Source organism: Canis lupus, chromosome X, assembly GCF_011100685.1.
Source record: "Canis lupus familiaris isolate Mischka breed German Shepherd chromosome X, alternate assembly UU_Cfam_GSD_1.0, whole genome shotgun sequence".
NCBI lineage: Eukaryota > Metazoa > Chordata > Mammalia > Carnivora > Canidae > Canis > Canis lupus.
Genome location: NC_049260.1, coordinates 77,062,323 through 77,078,795, shown reverse-complemented (window position 1 = coordinate 77,078,795; position 16,473 = coordinate 77,062,323). Strand labels below are relative to the sequence as shown.

At 45.8% G+C, this 16,473-nt stretch overlaps 1 long non-coding RNA gene and 1 other non-coding gene across 3 annotated transcripts; one reads left to right on the top strand and one right to left on the bottom strand.

Moving 5' to 3' along the window:
- Window positions 1-2,807: 2,807 nt before the first annotated feature.
- On the bottom strand, window positions 2,808-14,232 carry LOC111094839. Of its 2 annotated transcripts, XR_005385979.1 has the most exons (5): window positions 13,035-14,232; window positions 7,542-7,686; window positions 6,706-6,806; window positions 6,539-6,608; window positions 2,808-5,892 (listed from the first exon to the last, which is right to left on the bottom strand). It is a non-coding gene; the product is annotated as an uncharacterized LOC111094839 (long non-coding RNA). The 2 variants fall into 2 exon arrangements; XR_005385980.1 differs by lacking the exon at window positions 6,706-6,806.
- On the top strand, window positions 11,322-11,428 carry LOC119868580. The gene has a single exon (XR_005386575.1). It is a non-coding gene; the product is annotated as a U6 spliceosomal RNA (small nuclear RNA).
- Window positions 14,233-16,473: the final 2,241 nt, after the last annotated feature.

The following is a 16,473-nucleotide window of genomic DNA, read 5'->3' as shown; positions in this document are numbered from 1 at the left end:
ATCCCACTGTGTGTGCTATAATTGTTGGTATCTTTTATTATTGTTATTGCTAGTGTTGCTGTTTTCAGTTTTATTAGTATTATTAATTATTCCTGCCATCCAGCCAACGTGTGAATGATAGAAGTGGGTATTAACTGCCAGATAGTACAAGATAGTTCATTTACAGAGGAACCCAGCTGAGGGTGGGGAATAGAGGAAGTGAAGACAGAGAATAAATGTGAAGTAAGCAGACAGGTACTGGGCTCTCTGAGTACCATCTTCACCTGACCCTGGGAAGGTTCTGACCCCAGGGCACTCTTGGTTTTCAACTGCAGACAGCAGCAACCTGGGGACTGCCCTGGAGCCATGGGGCTGAAGGGCTATGTCCTCATCAGCTCTCTCCCCATCAAGGGCCACCAGTGCTGCCCCTCCATCTAAACCCATCTCCTTTCCCTTTGCTCCTGGGTATCAGGGAAGGTCTAACTGTGGAACCTCCTAGAACTGACCTTGAAGGGCTTTCCTCATACAAATGATTTTCTATCCACTGCAGTCTCTGAAAGTTGTCCTGTACACCAGCAAGCAGGGAGGGGTCTCTGAGATAAAGACAGAAATGCCTACCTCTCAGAGGCATGTCATAGCTACATGTTTTTGCCTGACATATTGTACTCTGATAAGTAATGACTATCCATTTCCTATACACAATATATTAATATAGACATATGTACACAGAACTATCTCCTCTCTCTCTGTCTCTCTCTCTTTTCTCTCTGAATTTTCCTGAGAATAACAATCTCCAGCTTTCTTTTCTCATTCAGTATCTCATCTCAATGTTTGCAGCTACATTTTTGTAGTTACTGTGTTTGGATAGCTTTTCACAGATTAGTTGGGCATTCCTATTGCTTTTAATAACAATTCTAGGTTAATCTCAGTTTCTGATATCTCTACTGTTTTTTTTTTTTTTACATATCAAGGACTTTTATCCTATGTCATCCATATATGTGGGTAATTTTTCCTTCCCAGGTTTTCATGTGCTCTTTAACGCTATTTTTTCCCAAGAAAATGTTGTTTTTAAATTTGAGTAGATTTGTATGACTAAGCAATTATACTGTTCCCTCTATAAAAACATTTTAATAATATGCCAGGGGCACAGAGCACCATCTCCAGGTTTACCAGGGTAACAGATCATTCTCTGCCTCAACAGCCACATGGCCCTGGGCACACACACAGCCTGGGCTTTAGGGGGTCCAGGATTTTAGACTCTACCCCACTGTTCCCAAAGAGTCTCTGACCCTCTCTGACTTTACCTTTCTTCATCTGTGGTACAAAAATGCCTGCCTCAAATGGATTTTGCAGGGATTTGACACAACATGCAATGTCATTCTTTATTATCAGAAGAATCAGGGGGACCCTGGCTGGCTCAGTCTGTAGAGCACATGACTCTTGATCTCAAGGTTGTGAGTTCCAGCCCTGTGTTGGGTGTAGAGATTACTTAAAAATAAAATCTAAAAAAAAAAAAAAAAAGAATCAGGGATTCTGAGTGAGACAAATAAACAGAACTACGGTGCCCTTTGGGTGGATTAGTATCAGTTAAATATTGGCTTCCCAGCCTCAAGCAACCACCTGCTCAATCACAGGGATCTACTCAGACTAGAAGAAAAACACAACAAAGATGCTGAGGATGAAGATGACCACACTCAAGGGTTTCTTGTCAGGGATACGTTCTCAGGGTCCTGCACCAGCCTGGGTGAGGTCCTCCTCTGGGATTGTGTGCTTGGCCTGGAGGAAGTGAAGGGAGGGATATGGGAGATCAGCAGAGCCAGGAGCCCTGAGTCTCATCCCGAGGTCATTCAGTCTCCACTCACTTGGCCTGAATTCCTGGGCCTCACCTTGGGCCAGGTGAGAACCAGTGTACTCCCAGGGGCTGTCGTGAAGTCACCTGGGCTAGAGAAAGGACAGGTGGCATCCATTAGGACCAAAGTGGTGACAGTCTGACTGCACAGTGCCATTTCACAATCTACGCAAAGCAAACATGGCTCCATATTTACCGCAACATATGCACTGGAAAGAGCCCTGTGGCACAATGAGTACTGGGAAAACTCCTGAAACCAACATGTCTGTCAATAAAGAAATGAGACCCAAAGAATTCATAATATAATATACACCTGTTCAAAACAACTAGGTAATTTAATGTGTATGGAGACAGAAATGTTCAGGATGATGAGTGAGATCAACAAGCAAAACACATTACCTGCAAGTTCCCATTATTCCCTCCTTGGTTCCTCCCAGAAACCTCCTATCTCCATGCACCCCCAACACTCACTTCTGAGACCACTGGAGGTTCGTCCCAGACTGGGTAGTAGAGAAAGCCTGCGTCCTTCCTGCTGCTCCTGGGAGAGGGTGGGCAAGGAGCTGCAAGAGGGTGTGGGAATCTGGGATAGAGGAAGTGCTCTGGGTCTCCTTGGGGCTGGTGTCCCTCACAATAGCATGTTATTCATGATGCATACACTGGAGAAACATGAACCCTGGGACAGCTGGACAGCTGGACAACCCCAGTCCTCCAACAATGGTCCTGCTCCCATTGCCACTCAGCAACCAAGTTCCTTCCATATCCTTACTGTGCCTGCCCCCAGACTCTTTGGTTGGTACCTCTACCCCTCCCAGAGACCACCTTTGGAGAGATTATCAACCAGGGTAGCTAGATTAGGAGGTTTACCTGCACCCCAGGGATGGTTTTCTTTTTAATTTTTATTTATTTATGATAGTCACACACAGAGAGAGAGAGAGAGAGAGAGAGAGAGAGAGGCAGAGACACAGGCAGAAGGAGAAGCAGGCTCCATGCACCGGGAGCCCGACGTGGGATTCGATCCCGGGTCTCCAGGATCGCACCCTGGGCCAAAGGCAGGCGCCAAACCGCTGTGCCACCCAGGGATCCCCCAGGGATGGTTTTATAGTCTCATTTACTCCATAAAATGGCCTAAGGACTGGACTGTCTAACTCCATTTTCAGAGTAAGACACTGAGTCACAGCAATGTCTTGACCAAAGTCACACAGCTAGTATGTTTTGGGTCTGGGAAAGAACCCATATTCCTATTCTATACCCTCATGCCCTTAACCACTAGGCTAGACTCTTTGGATCTACCTGTTGGTTTTCCACAATATTGAGAAAACACCGAGGACTGAGGAACCACATTCCCCATAACCTTAAAGGGTTGTGGGAGTTCCACCCACAACACAGCATTCACCTGGAATTGCTGGTGGGGGTAGCAGTGGAGGTCTGGATGAAGGTACAGATAAACTTACAAAAAGGTGAATGTCACTTATATATCAATGAAACTGGGTTGGGAGGGGGTATGGGAAGAAGTTATGAACGGAACCCTAAGGCTTTCTTTCCACTTCAACAACAAACAACAATACCCCCTTCGAATTACATATGCTTGACACCATCACACAGCATTCCCTATCAGGGTCTTATGATGATACTCATGCTGAAGAAGACAATTGTTCTCTGGGAATCAAGGTGTCAGGATGGGGAGGGCAACAATAGGAAGATCTGCTTCCAGTGACAGGGATTGTTACTATGTACAGACCCTGTGACAGTCACTTCACAAGGTCGTTTGATTCAACTTTTACAGCAGCCCAAAAGATGGACATTATTAGGCCCCTTTTGCAAATGAGGAAAATGAGAGGTTAAGTAATGGGCCAAGTTCAGAAAGTAAGGATTTGGGGTGAGAGCCATCACTCCACAACCTGTGTCCCTAACACCCAGGATGTGCAGGTTAGACAGGCATGGGCACACAGCCCGGTGTGTCCCACCTACACCACATGTCCAAGACACCAGGGCCCTGCACACCTCCCCTGTGGACTGACCCAGAGGAAAAGCACATTTTCTCCTTTTCCTCTTCCCTCCCATGTCTTCTGCACCCCTCATATTCTTCCTCTCTCTCCTCCATTTCCTTTCCCCTATGTAGCATCCACCTAGACAGTCCTGACTCCTTTCTCCAATACCACCAGAAGCAACATTTGGAACCCAGACTCTAGGGTTGTCTTCACGTTTCTGCTTCCCTCCCTTCCTTCAAGTCCCTACCAAAGGCTCCAGAGAGAAGAGGGAATGGGGTGGGAGCCCAGGGCTCTGCTACCTCACTAGGGGTCCAGCATTCTGCAGGACCATGACCCCCACCGCCCATCCTGGGATGGCCCAGGATGCTGGGGCAGGGAGATGAGTGAGACAAGGCCCAGGAGGCAGAGAGGGAGGGGGGTGAAGACAGAAGACGGGGTAAAGGTAGGAGGGGAGACGTAAGAGAGACACAGGGGAGTAGAGACAAAGAATGAAGAGAAAGCAAAGCAAAGGGAAGGGAAAGAAGCTCTACCATGGTGGTGGGGTCAGGGAGGAAGAGAGAAGGAGGAAATGGCTTCATGGCTGCAGCCTTTTCCTTCATCTGCCCTGTCACCCAAGGTAGGAATGGAAAACATGCATGTGTTGGGCTGGGGGCCCATTGGATGCTGGTTGAAACTTTGTCACCTGTGTGAGCTCAATTCGAGCTGGGCATGGAGAACAAGGCAACCACGGGGGCAGGAGACCTGTCCCAGAAGGAGTAAAGGGTCAAGCCCCAGGTCAGCATAGGGCTGAGGGTCTGTGGTCTCCTCTTATGACCACTGCCCTCTCTCCTGATGGCCCCTGTGCACCTGTGATTATCTCAGTTGGTTCCTCGCCTGAGGGATTATATCCATGTCAGGCTCACCAGGGTTCCCCTGAAGGACCAGTCAGGTTGATGAGATGTGTGGAGGGAGGGGAGGGGGAAGTTCCTCTGAGAGGCCTGTCCTTCATTCTCAAGCACCTCTGCCCTCTGCCTTCCATCCCTGCCCCAGGAACGCTCTCTGCTCACTGGCAGTCACCCACTTCTGGCCCCCTGACTCAGGGAACCCTGGTGTCTCCCAAGGAGGGCCCAGCTCCTGGCATTCAGCCAAAGGAACAGGACCTCAGCCCTCAGCATGGGGCAGGAAAGCCATTAAGGCCACCTGAGATTGGGGGTGGGATACATCTGGTTCAAGAAAAGGAGGCTCCCTCTCAGAACAAGGGAGGGAAGCCTTGTCTCAGAAGGGAGTAGGAAGACCTGTCTCAGCATGAAACCCTGGGCTGGAGGACCCTTCTCGGTCCAGGACACCAGCACCTGGCTCAAGGTGTTCACTCTGATCCTGGAAAGGAGCGGGATTCCTGCTTCCTAGAACACACCCATGGGAAGGCCTGAGTCTTAGTCTATTCAGGCTACTATAACAAAATACTACCAACTAGGTGTCTGGTAAATGACAGAAACTTACTGCTATCCATTCCGTAGGCTTAAAGTCTAGATCAAGGCAGCAGCATGGTCGCTTTCTGATGAGGGCCCTCTTCCTGGTTCATACCTGGCACTTTCTTGTTATGTCCTCACATGGTAGAAAGGGTTAGGGATCTCTCTGGAGCCCTTTATATAAGGGCACTCATCCCATTCAGGAGTGTTGCATCCTCATGACCTAAGCATTTCCCAAAAACCCACCTCCTGATACTGTCATCTTTGGGTGTCAGGATTTTTATAATTTTCCAGGGTGGGATGGGGGACACAAACATCCAGAACATAGCAACATGTTAGAGAAAGCTGAGAGAGCAGAAGATGGTAAGAAAGAGACCCCAGACCAGGCAAACAGGTAAGCAGTTCAGAAGAAGGAAAGGAGACCTCTAGGCACAGGTGAGGGACACAGAAAGAAGAGAAGGCAGAGCATGTGGTCCTCCGCATGGCTGCTACTTCCCGCAGACAGGCACTGCTGGGTAACTCAGGCTCCCAGGGTCAGAGGTCCCCAGGAAAGTTGACATGGATTCCCTTCTGGCCACAGCTCTACAACCTTCAGCCCCTTCGCTTTGTTCAACTTTCAGGCTAACTTCTGCTGAGAAATATGAGGAGGGAATTGTAAAAGGAATCCCAAGGAAAGAGAGACATGTGCACCCCTATACCCCCAGCCCCCACCTTTCCACATAGGTACCTTCTACCACCTCCTGTCATCTCTCAAATGAGTGCTACCACACACTGTCAACCCCAAATTTGATCTGGATCCCTCTTTCCATCTCATTTTTGGAGATGTTCAGGATCTTGACTGTGGAGACCTATAAAATGTCATATAGGCCATCTAGCGCTGTATGGCCTGTGGCTGCACAGGTTCAAGGACAACAGCTTTTGGTGAAGAAGAGTTAGAGTGATGGCTACTATGTATGGCCTCAGAGACAAATCTTCCCTCCAGCCCATGGGTTCCATCCTCTACCATAAGGACAGCACTGGGCCTAGGGTCTTACCTCAGGGAAATTCTCTTCAATGATCTGCAGGGTGGCAGCCATGCAATTTCCCCAATTCAGGATTATATCAGTATCATGTCCCACCCACCAAATCTTTGGGAAGCCAACAGGAGGCAACCAGAAGGCTGAGAAGGGTCCAGAGCCAGTACCAACCTCTCCCCACATTACCATCCCTTAGTCTTCCTTCCAAGCAGATCCCTGTGCCCTCACATGCCCTAGAATTACTGTTGTCAACTGTACCTGGGTCAAAGCAGAGCCTCTGGAGGTCAAGGGTTTGCTGGGAGACATCATAGTGTTTGTTCATGGTCGCCTGCAGAGAGAGATGGAGAGAGCCACTGTGAAGCTCTGGTGGGGGTAGAGAAATTAGGGACTGGAGGAAGAAGAGGTGGGTCTGGATGTTGGCTCACAAAGGGCCTTGATCCTGCATTACTTTTATCTGCTCCATTTCTTCTGGCTCCAACTTGTACCACACCAAGGAGGGTACATCAGAAGGACTGACAAAAGGTATCTATAGATAGAAAGGAAGGGTAGGGTAAGCACCAGGAACTCTCATGCTAAATAAGACAACCAACCTCTGGCCTGTCCTCCTTCCCCAAGACTCTCATTCTAAAGGAGAAGACCAACCCCTGGCCATGTCCTCAGCATGCGCCTTCTGGTTCTCTTCATTACACATCTTATAGCCAGTACCCTTCAATGAGCAGTCAGTGTCAGCATCCTGGACAAAGTACTAGGTCTGTGTTTTCACATAGTGGAATCACAGGCAGCACAAGCAACAGAAAAAGTCTTGGAGAACCAACTCTTCCCCTTCCCTGTGCCCATTTCTCTGGCTTCACCATTCTCTCATACATCACCAGTGGTGAAGGGGACACTGCAATGGCTCAGGATTGAATTCAGTAGCCATGTATTATACTTTCTCCCATAGGGCATCTAGGGGGTATAAGGATAGCAGAGAAGAGTGACAACACGGAATTAAGGCTGGAGAACAGATCCTCTTCCAACCATCTACTGAACTTGAAAAGAAACTGCTAAAAAAGGGACCATGGACATAATTTCTTACATTTGTGCCAAATATGGATTTTTTAAATCCCCTTTCTCTCCTTCAGAGCTCTCCTCCAAATAAACACTTAAGATATTAGACATGATCTTCCTTTTATAAATTTCCAGGAGATCCCACCTTGTGAAGATGCTACTTGCCATTTAGACAAGGTCTCCAGGGATTTAACCCCCCATCTCCCACATTCACCTTGAGCCAAACTCAGGCATCCAGTGGAATGTTGTTCCATCCAGTGGAAAGCTGTTCCATCTCCTTTGCCTTTAGCCATCCTCTACTCTAATCTCTTTATATCACTTCTGTGGACCTGCCCTTAGATGACCAAGGCTGATATCTTCTAGTAAAAGAAGAAAAAAAAAAGGATACATTACAGAACCCATCTATCCTAGCAAAGTAACCTAGCATCTCTACACAAGACCAACACAACTGCCCCTGACCTGTCTCTCTTGCACATTCCATACATTTGCAAGGACACTCGCTGTGATCCTGAACCAGCTCCCATGGTTCCATCCCACCAGTGCACCCCTATTTCCCTCCCTGGAGGAATTCTCTTTCCATATATTCACATTAGCATAGGCAAGGCTTTAATAATGCCATTGGCTTCTCCTATGGTAGAGTCAGTTGGCCTAGTGGGTGCTGTAGGGATGTGGAGAGAAAGAAGGACTCCATGAATTCTAAAAAAATGATTTCTACATTTTTGCCCACAGATACCAGGACTACCATTAGGACTGCTTGACCAGTAATTAATTCCTAGGCTCTGTCATGTAGAAAATAAGGATATAGTTAACTACACAGGGTTATGTATGCCACTGGCTAGTACATGTCAACTGTGATGACTGATCACTTACCGTTGTAAAAACAAAACAAAACAAAACAACAACAATAACAACAACAACAAAAACAAACCACCATCAACAACAAACATTGTGCCCATGGACCCCAAAGGGAGTCACTTGAACTAAGCCCATGTCACCAAACCGAGACTGAATACATAACCTATTTGTAGTTTCAGTCTGCATCACAAATATAATCTAATCTAGTCAGTCTAGAATCTCCTGGTCAGTACTAATGATGTAATATGCCTAATAGATCCCTGCCATCCCTTAAAAGGAAGGTGACCTTGTCTTAAACAATCCACTATTTTCTAGTAATTTCCTTGTCCTGCCTCCTTCTGCCTATAAAAGTCTTCTGTTTTGTACAGCTCTTAGGAGCTTCTTTCCATTTGCTGCATGGGATGCTGCCCAATTCACGGATTGTTGAATAAATCCAATGGATCTTTAAATTTTACTCAGCTGAATTTTTTTTCTTAACACTCTTATTCGGGGATCCACATAAGTATCATTCATTGTTGTTTCTCCATCTTGTTCACAGATGCATGAAGGATGAATGCCAGAAATGTCATGTTTATACTGGTTTTCATAATTCCTTGGGAAACACCCAGGTATCCAGCTCCTCTTTGAAAGGAAGTATGTCTATCAATGTACTCTGAAATCAGGAAGAAGAGTATAAAAGAAACAAAATTAAAACCAAATCAAAGTAGAAAATATACCAATGACCCAAATAACAGAGCAAAGTCCTGTGATAGCATTTATGGATAATGAAGAAATATCATTGACTTTTTTTCATCTAAAAAGAAATATAGCAAGCAGCATGCTTAAAAGTTTGGAAAATTCCACTGTGCATCTGCCTCCTGGGAGATGAGCGGTAGCAAGAATTCTCAGGCCAGGAGAGAACAAGCACAGGAAGAAGGGTTGGGCAGAGAGTCCATTCTGAGATCTTAGTTCCTGCTCTGCCATTTCCAGGCTGGGTGACCTGGCACAAGTTAATTAATGACTATAACTCCCTCCTCCAACCTGAGCTCTAAGCTAATAATAGAATCTGCCCTGACTGTGTGATGTTATGTTTCAAGAGTCAAAGGCAAGTTCCCCACCTGAATGGAGAAGTATATAAATGAACAGCAAGTCTGAAGAAATATCCAGCATTAAGCCTGGTGAGACAAAATGATGGAAGATTTGGAAAGAGAAGGGGCAAGAGTTGAAGGTGTTATAGCAAATAACATTAACGCACGTTCAATTGTTCCCCCCCCAAAAAGAAAGGGAGCAATACAGAAGATATATTTAGAGAAATGATAGTTGAGAAGTTTAAAAAGTGACAAAAGACATCAAGTTGTAGATTCACGAACCTCTGTGTTTGTCCAGCCTAGAGTGGTATGAGGAAAACCAAACCTAGGCCTATCACAGTAACACTGTTGACATCCAGAGATAGTACTCAAAGCTGAGAGAGGAAGAAAAGGCAGGTCATCCTCAAAGAGGCATCAATCAGACTGGAATCTCATCTTTCAACAGAAACAATGGAATCTAAAACAGAATGAGCTTATATCTTCCAAGTGCAGAAGGAAAATAATTGCAAACCTAGAATTCCACACCTAGAAAGAAATGTCTTTCAAAAAAGGAAAGCAGTCATTTTAATGTAACAAATAGGCAAATATGGCACTCAAAGTCTCAAGTTAAAGGAAATAGCAAAGTTTCTTCTTCAGGCAGAAGAAATATGACCCCAGGTGGAAAGGCAGATATGGAAAAGAAAGAAAATTACATTGATGAATATGTGAACAAGTTTAACTGAGTGTTAACTGTGTAATTTACAATTTGGGAAGGGCAAATTAAAACAGCATTTTAATTTTCTCCATATTTAAATCCCAGAAAACATTATTGTCACATATTATACAGTTAACACTCAGTTAAACTTGTTTACATATTCACCAATGTAGTTTTCTTTCTTTCTTGGAATTCTCTGTGATGAGAATGATAAGCCTGTCTTTTGTATGTCAGTGAGACGACTTTTGGAAAACGTCTAAGGTTGAGGGCTGGTTGCCAGGAGAACCAACCGTGTGATTAGAGGTTTAAAACAGTCAGTCCCACTCCTCTGACCCCTGGGGAGGGGAGAGGGACTGGAGATTGAGTCCAATCGCCAATGGCCAATGATTTATTATGACTATGTAATGAAGCCTCCATGGTGATAGTTCATCTGCAGGACTGTGGACTTTTAACATTTTGTCCCCTTTTCAGTGGGCCAAAGTAAAAATATTCATTGACCATTACAGTTATTTGCTGACCTTTTTTGATGGTGACACTATTGCGACCAAATTGACTTTACCATCTTGGCTTTAGTAAGTATAGAAGGCAATGGATTACCATCTTTATTGCTCTAGTGTGCTAAACATTATATGCTAGTAGAATCTAGTTTAATTATTTCAGGTGGAAAAGTATTCTTTGTGTTACCATTCTGAATGTGTTTGGACTAAACAAACAATAAACTCTGATGTCTGAAGGAAAAAAAAAGGACTGGGTTCAGAGCTTCCAGATTAGTAAGAAAGAATGCATCCTTGTGCCACCGTGTCATGCCCCAAATTCCATTGGGACAGAAGCCTCTGCGTTTGGAGCCTCACTCCATGTATCTCTTCATCTGGCTATTGATTGTTATTCTTTAATATCCTTTGTAATAAACCAATAATCTAGTGAGGAAATGGATTTCTTGGGTTCTGTGAGGCACTCCAGCAAATTAATCAAACCCAAGGGAAGGGGTTGTGGGAACCTCTGACTTACAGCCAGTCAGTCAGAAGCACATGTAACAACTTGGACTTGAGATTGGCATCTGAAGTAGAGGGCGGTCATGTGGGACTGAGCCCTCAACCTGTGGAATCTGAATCTATCTGCAGTTAGATAGTGTCAAAATTGAGTTAAATTATAGGACACCCAGCTTCTGTAGGAGACTTGCTTGCATGTGTGGGGGGAAATCCCACACACTGGAATAGCATACAGGATATTAAAAGTTAAAACTGGCAGAAGTAAATGGAGAAGTGGACAAATCCACTATCATAACTGGAAATTTTTAACACATCTCACTGAGTGGTAGCTAAAACAGGCAAACAAAAATTCAGTTAGATGAAATAGATTTAAACAATATTATTAACAAGTGCTCGCTTCAGCAGCACATATACTAAAATTGGAATGATACAGAGAAGATTAGCATGGCCCCTGTGCGAGGACGACATGGAAATTTGTAAAGCACTCTGTATTTAAAAAAATAAATGGAATATTACTCAGCCATTAGAAACGACAAATACCCACCATTTGCTTCGACGTGGATGGAACTGGAGGGTATTATGCTGAGTGAAATAAGTCAATCGGAGAAGGACAAACATAATATGGTCTCATTCATTTGGGGAATATAAAAAGTAGTGAAAGGGAATAAAGGGGAAAGGAGAAAAAATGAGTGGGAAATATCAGAAAGGGAGACAGAACATGAAAGACTCCTAACTCTGGGAAACGAACTAGGGGTGGTGGAAAGGGAGGTGGGCGGGGGGTGGTGGTGACTGGGTGACGGGCACTGAGGTGGGCACTTGATGGGATGAGCACTGGGTGTTATTCTATATGTTGGCAAATTGAACACCAATAAAATAAATTTATAAAAAATAAATACATAAATAATAATAAATAAATAAATGTTACTAATAAATTTATTTACTTAATTGACACAGGACAGTGCACATAATAACTACACATGGAACACTGCAGAATAAGTTACCCGCTGGGCCATAAAGGAAGCCTTGAGTAACTTCCATGAGCATAATACAATCTAGCCTGAATGGTCGGTATGAAAATTCAAAGGTAATGTTGGGTTCTCTGCCCCTGTCCTGCCTTTACATGAATCCCAAGAATGTTAATTCCCAATAATCCCCACCTCCTTCAGCTCCAAATGACTCTTTCCAGGTACAAAACCCTGGACTTGAGAGGAGCCCATGACTCAGGCCTTTCCCCTCAACTAGATGTCTTTTTTTTTTTTTTAATCAACTAGATGTCTTAAAATATTCCTGAGATTTGCTTTAATCAGGTATGTTAAGATGACAGATATGGAGACAATGTCCTTGAAAGAGGAGTTTATTACCTATGCTCCCAAGAGGAGGGGACATGCCATAACACTCAGGGCCACATAAGGAAACACCCGGGTTGGTCAGGAGCAGAGAGAATGAGGGGAAAACATGATCCATAGTCATTATTCTGGCTTTATGAGAAGGATTGGGAGAGGTAGGATGAGTATGCTGTGTATAACTTTAGATTGGATAGTTTGAATAATTTTGGTGGGCTCTGGACTAGAAGGGTGGCCCTTAGTTGTCCAGTATCTGGACTTGGGGTGATTTGGGGCAAAGAGAATATTGAATGGGGGTGTGAGAGTTTGATAAAGGAGGTGGTGGGAGGTGTGGACTTTAGATTGGTTGGTCTGCATATGAAAACTATTGATTGCTATCTCAAGGGATTAGCTCACCCTAGGAGAGACCCTCACCAGGTCCACAAGGCCCCTATTTTGTCACAGCATCATAAAATATAGTTAATAGAAACCCCGATGAATATGCCAAGGGGAAGATTTCACCTGAGTCATGACCACAGCCGCAGGAGGGAGAGGTTTTCTATGTAGAACTAGGATAGGTGTGCCATGGTCCATGTCCTCAAGAGAACAGAAAACACTCATCCTGGGCACTTGCCACCCGCTCCATCTAAAAGGGGACTGCTGGGTGTCTTTCTGGATGGGGCTGGGAAGGGGGGCCCAGAACCCTCTTGGCCTGGGGGGTCCCGAGACTGAAGACCAGCAATGACCAACCCACCCATGGGCTGACCTGCGTACAGTTACCTGTCACCAACGTCCTCACAGGGGGCTCATGAGGTGAATCCGTGGGGTCTGTAGCTGGAGGTTTGGAGAAGATCCCTGAGAAAGGCAATTCTAGACCCCAAACCACTTTGTCAGGGCCACACAAACAAGATGGAGTCCTAATGGGAAAACCCTTTTCCCAAGGGCATAGAGAGGAAAGCTCTGGCAGCCAGAAGAAAACAAAGGCAAAAAGCAAAGCAAAACAAGCCACATAACTACCCATTCTTACTTCCCCCTGAGTTTTGCGACCAGCCTAATGCCCCAGGAGCCATTTCCAAATGCACCACTCTTGCACAGGAGGCCAACCAGAGTCAGGAGGCCTGGGACCCAGGTACTTGTAGCTATAAATCCAAGAGATTCCGTGGCCCACTGTATAACATGGTGTTCTTCCACTTTTCCTCAAAAAGGGACTCTGACCACATAGTCACCAGCTCCTTGCTTTCTCTGAGGTTGCTGAGTCTTAGATACAGGAGTTTCTCTGGGATCACTCAGATACTACTTAGAGAAATAGAAACTGGAACTGGCTCCAGAAGACAGGATGATGCTGCCATGCATAGCTGCAATGAGCTCTTTCTGCAAAACCCTTGAGCAACATGGGTTTGAACCACACAGGTCCATTTATAAGCAGATTTATGCTTTACAATACAATATCATAAATGTATTTTCTCTTATGATTTTCTTTTCTCTAGCTTACTTTCTTGTAGGGGTACAGTATACATACAAAATATGTGTTAGCCAACTGGTTGTGTTATCAGTAAGGCTTCCAGTCAACAGTAAGCTATTAGCAGTTAAGTTTTTGGAGAGTCAAAAGTCATAGATGGATTTTTGACCTAGCTGGGGGGAGTTGATCCCCCAACCTCCTAGCTGTTCAAGGAACAACTGTATATGAGATCTGAAATAAAGTAACAGAAACAGTTGGAATAGCCACATGGCAGGCAGTAACTCCAGCACATTCCAAAGGGCTTACACACAAAACAGTTGTGAAGTGTAAGGAAACAGCAAACAGTTGGTGGGTCTCTGTGAGGAGAGTATGGAAAAAAGCACGGTTTTTCCTTTAAAAAATGTAGTCAATGGGAGGCCACCACCAGAAAGATGGTGGAGGAGTAGGGTCCCCAAGTCACCCGGCCCCACCAACTTACTTAGATAACTTTCAAGCCATCCTGAACACCTACAAATTGGATCTGAGATTTAAAGAGAGAACAGCCAGAACGCTACAGGGAGAAGGGTTTTCGCTTCTAACAAGGTAGGAAGGCAGAAAAAATAAAAATAAAAAAGAATCAAGTGGGGGAGGGGCACCATGAGAAGCCTGGCTAAGGCCAGCGGAGAAAGCCTCTGGGACAGGAAAGCCCAGCCCCGGAGAAGCGGGAACTTTAAAAAATCCGCACCGGATTCTTCCCGGATGAAAAGGCGCTTAGCAGGGAAACCGGGCAGAACCACAAGAGGGGCAGAGGAGCCTCCAGTCTCCCGGAGTCACTAATAGAGGAAGTGCTGCCCCGGAGGAGAGCGCGCTGCACTCCTTGGGCCGATCTCGGTCAAGGGCTGGAGCGCGCCCCAGGCGGGGCACGGGGAGAAGCCGGTTGGTCAGTGGGCGGCTCTGGACCGAGGGGGCTGCGCCCTGCTGCCTTCGGAGCCGCGCCCTGGGAGCATGATTCCAGCAGCACAGGCCCGGGATCCCAGGGCACCGAGGGGACGCAGCCCCTGATCCTGCGCTCCCCACCGCTGACAGGCGGAAGCGGGGTGGGCACAGGACAGCGAGGACTCTCCTGCCGCCGGGCACCCCCAAGCTGTGCAGATCAGCGCACCGGTGCCGCCCGGGAGCATCTAGGCCAGTGCAGACTGGGAGACTGCGTTAGTTACTAGCCAGGAGCTGACTCCACAGCTGGGTAGCTGGCCACTGCCATTGTGTCGCCCTGTGCCTGGGAGAGGCGGGGCCACCAGGCAACAGAGGCCCCAGCGGGCAACTGCAGCCACTGGGCCCCCGCAACCAGCAGGGGGCGGGTCAGCTCCACCAGGTACACACACCTGAGCGTCAGCACAGCAGGCCCTTCCCCCAGAAGACCAGCTGGAAGGACAGGGGAAGAGCAAGTTCTTCACCACGCAGCGCTGGAAAGCTCCAGGGAAGTCGAGGGATTTACAGTATATAGAAATAGAGGGTACCCCTCCGATTTTTTTTCTTCTTTTTTCCAGTACAACTCGTTTTTATATCAGACTGTAAATTTCCAAATTTTTTCTCTTTTCCCACCTTAACTGCAATATTTTACCACCTCTTCATGTTTAAGATTCTTCCTTTCTGACTTTCATATTTCTACAATTTCATATTTCGATAATTACAATTATCCTAGATATATTTTCCACTTTTCGATTCCCTTCAACATACTCAACTTAATTTCGGGAGATATACAGGATACCTATTTCTGTTTTGTTTGTGTTTTTTGGTATCTCTGATTCATTTTGTTCTACAATGGCAGTTCTACATTTTGTTCTACAATGGCAGAACTTAATACCTTCTAAAATATGACCAGCATGCACCCAGGACCAAGTGGTATACGGTGCTGCTTCATTCTGTGAGATTCCTCATTCCCATTCCTCCCTTCCTTCCTTCCTTCCTTCCTTCCTTCCTTCCTTCCTTCCTTCCTTCCTTCCTTCCTTCCTTCCTTCCTTCCTTCTTCTGTTTCTCTCTCTCTTTCTTTCTTTCTTTCTTTCTTTCCTCTTTCTTTCTTTATTGGAGTTCAATTTGCCAACATATAGCATAAAACCCAGTCCTCATCCCAATCAGGTGACCCCCTCAGTGCCCATCACCCCGTCACCCCCACCCCCCGCCCACCTCCCTTTCCACCACCCCTTGTTCGATTCCCAGAGTTAGGAGTCTCTCATGTTCGGTCTCCCTTTCTGATATTTCCCACTCATTTTCCCTCCTTTCCCCTTTATTCCCTTTAACTATTTTTTATATTCCCCAAATGAATGAGACCATATAATGTTTGTCCTTCTCCAATTGACTTACGTCACTCAGCATAATACCCTCCAGATCCATCTACATCAAAGCAAATGGTGGGTATTTGTCATTTCTAATGGCTGAGTAATATTCCATTGTATACGCAGACCACATCTTCTTTATCCATTCATTTTTGATGGACACCGACGCTCCTTCTACAGTGCGGCTATTGTGACATAGCTGCTATAAACATCGGGGTGCAGGTGTCCCGGCCTTTCACTGCATCTGTATCTTTGGGGTAAATCCCCAGCAGTGCAATTGCTGGGTCCTAGGGCAGATCTATTTATAACCCTTTGAGGAACCTCCACACAGTTTTCCAGAGGGGCTGCACCAGTTCACATTCCCACCAACAGTGCAAGAGGGTTCCCCTTTCTCCACATCCTCTCCAACATTTGTTGTTTCCTGCCTTGTTAATTTTCCCATTCTCAC